At 35.0% G+C, this 3,307-nt stretch overlaps 1 non-coding gene across 1 annotated transcript; it reads right to left on the minus strand.

The window, feature by feature from the left end:
- Window positions 1–2,293: 2,293 nt before the first annotated feature.
- On the minus strand, window positions 2,294–2,358 carry LOC111815256. Its single transcript, XR_002819984.1, has one exon. It is a non-coding gene; the product is annotated as a small nucleolar RNA SNORD42 (small nucleolar RNA).
- Between the last annotated feature and the right edge of the window lie 949 nt (window positions 2,359–3,307).

The raw sequence follows: 3,307 nt of genomic DNA on the forward strand, positions 1-3,307 counted from the left end.
CCTATATTCCTTGTTCTTTTTCAAACATACCAGCCCCACTCCTGCCTCAGGGTCCTTGCACCTGCCATTCTTTTTTTTTTTTTTTTGTAGAACCTGGTGTTGAACTCAGGCTCTTGTGCTTGCCAGGTAAGTGTTTATTCTACTGAGCTGTCTCCCAGGCCCTCAAAGTAGTTATTGATGATCTGCCGAATTTCCATAAGATCTGTAATGATTTCATCCTTTTCATTCTTTATTGCATGCATTAGAATTTTTTTTCCTTTTTATGATAAAAAGGAAAAAGATATCTTCTTTTTGGCTAGAAGTTTATTGATTTTTATTTATTCTTTCAAAGGACCAACTCTTAGATTAACTAATCTTCATATTGTTTTCTTCATTTATGTTGAATTAGTTTCTGCTGTGAATATTATAATTTTCTGCCCTCTTTGGCTTTGGGCTTGAGTTGCTTTTCTTTTTCTAGAAGCTTGATTTGTAGCATAAGGTCGTTTATTTGGCATTCCTTTGTTTTCCTGTTTTGATAATTTATTACTATAAATTTCTCTCTTAGGATTGCTTTCATTGTATCCCTTAGGTTCTGATAAGTTTTATTGGCATTTTAGCTTAATTGTAAATATTGTTTACTTTCATCTGTTACCCAATTATTTTTCAGGAGGGTGTTATTTAATTTCCACGTGTTTATGGAATGTCTGAAATTTCTTTTGTCAACAATTTCCAGTTGCATTACACTCTGATTAGATAAAATGCATCAGATAATTTCTATTCATTTGCAGTGAATTAAGCATGCTCTATGTGCTAGTATATGGTCTATTTTGGAAAACATTCCATATGCAGCTAAGAATGTTTCTTCTGATGGTGTTGGGTAGAGCATTATTGAAAGTTCTACCAAGTCCATTTTCACAAGTTGGTTTAACTCAGTTTTTTTTTCTGATTCTTAGCCTATTTGAGCTACCTCTTCTTCACAGTAGAGTATTAAAGTCTCCCATTAAAATTGTGTTATTGCTCATTTGATTTTTTTAAGTCTATTAAAATTTGTCTTATAGTTTAGTGCTACTACTTGTAGTAGTAGTAAATTCTGCTACTACTTTGGGTGCATATATATTTATAATTGTTATCTCTTCCTCTTGCAGTTTTCTCCTAACAAGTATGTAATGACTTCAGATACAGTATCTGTTTTGATTATTCTTGGCTTGAAGTTCACATTGTCAACAACCAGAATAGTGACCCCTACTTTTTTTCTGACTTCTTGTCACATGGAGTATCATTTCCCATCCTTTGACTTTCAGGCTATTAATTTCCTTTTGAGTTAATTTTTTTTCTTTTTGCAGCGTATTGTTGGATTTTGTGTCTTTGTCTACTCTGCCAGTATGGTTTTTTTTTTTGATTGGTTAATTGAGGCCACTTACATTGATGGTTATAACTGATATATATTGGCTTATTTTGTCATGTCATTTTCCTACTGTTAGTTCTCTACTTTCCTTTCTCTGTATAATTGCTTTCTCTGCTTGATGGATGTTTTATATTGAAACTTTTGTCATTTCTCTCCCTTTCTAGAATATCTGTCAGCATTCTTTGGAGGGTTGTTTTGGGGATTGTCAAATTCCTCATTTTTTCCTTGTCATGGAAGTATTATATCTCTCCATTAAATTTAATAGATAGTTTTGCAGAATACATTATCCAGGTTGGAAGTAGTGTTCTTTCAGTACCTGAAATATTTTAGTTGACGCTCTTCTTTATTTGGTAGTTTATATTGAGAAATCTGCTATGATTGTGATAGGCTTTACATTATAGGTGATCTGTTTCTTTTCTCTAATAGCTTTTAGTATGCTGTTCTTTTGCTGAATTTCTGGAATCTTGATTATTATGTGTCTGGGTATAGATACATTTTTGTTTTGTCTTATTGGAGCTCTATATGCCTCATTCAACTGAATGTCATATTCCCTTCCCATGACTGGGAAATTTTCTGCTAGTATTTCTGCATAGTCTTTTACTGTCATTTGTGTTGACTCTTGCTGTTTTGTTGACCCAATAAGTATTATATTATTTTTTGTATCATCTTGAAGCTGTTGATTTATTATTTCTTGGTTTCTTACTATTTGTGTGTGGGGGGAGTATGTATTTAGAATTAGCCAGCTGGACACAATTTAGATGATCCCAATTTTGTTGGCAATATTCAATGCATCATAATTGGGAGCCAGTTGAGCATATGCCTTCTTTTCTCCATCAGGCCTGGGAAGAGAAGGAAGTCTTAGCCCTTACTGCTCTCATTGTTCTTTTCCTTCCTTTCCTTACTCCTCTGGTGCATCAGCGGTTCCTTTGTTAATGTCATTCTTTTCCAAATAGTGAATTTTTCATCATTTTCACAGAGGATCTACCAAGCCAGTTTTCTGATTAGAGTATTGATCTTGGCAACATCAATGTCGTAGAGCTTTACAGCTTGTTTGATTTGGTGCTTATTGGCTTTGACATCCACAGTGAACATGAGTGTGTTGTTGTCCTCAATCTTTTTCATGACTGACTCTGTGGTCAGGAGGAACTTGATGATGGCATAGTGGTCAATCTTGTTTCTCCTGAGGGTGCTCTTTCGAGGGTATTTGGGCTGTCTCTGGAGCCACAGTGTCTTGGGATGGCAGAAGGTGAGTGACATCTGTATCTTCTTTTTGTGGCTGTGGATGCCTTTCAGCATGGCCTTCTTGGCCTTCAAACCTTTGGCTTTGGCTTCAGCTCTGGGAGGGAAAGGGCTTTCCTTCTTTCCCTTCAGCTCCATCTTGGTAAAAAGACTCTCTGCCCTTGTTATTTTTAAGAGGTCTTTCTTTTACAATCACTAGCTGCAATGCTGTCTTCAGGGTCTGAAAGTCTATCTTTAATTTTGTTCAAGAGGTTTTCCCAGCTTTCAATGATATTCTTAATTTTATGAATATCTTCTTGAATACATTTTATGAATTCTAATTGTTTCCTATATCGTTTATTCAATCTTTTCATCATTTTTCCATGTCCCATTATTGTTTTCATCTATATTTTCTCTAGATGTGTTCAAAATTTTTTTTCAGGGTTGTTTTATGAGAGATTATTTGTGATATGATTTCTTCTATAGCCTGATAGATATTTTTATTTTTTTCATTTTCTATCATTTCAGAAACTTCAGGGTTTCTCCTGCAAATGCCAGTGTTAGAGCACAACTCACTGAAGATGCTGAAGCAGTCAGGAGTCAGCTGGGCTTTCCAGATGATCAGAGGGCAGACTGTTCAACAAGGTTCTCATGATGGTGGGGTGGGGGTAGAACATGAGTCTAAAACACCAATATTTTGAATAG

The sequence above is a fragment of the Octodon degus genome, unplaced genomic scaffold, assembly GCF_000260255.1.
Source record: "Octodon degus isolate 3935 unplaced genomic scaffold, OctDeg1.0 scaffold00001, whole genome shotgun sequence".
NCBI classification, from domain to species: domain Eukaryota; kingdom Metazoa; phylum Chordata; class Mammalia; order Rodentia; family Octodontidae; genus Octodon; species Octodon degus.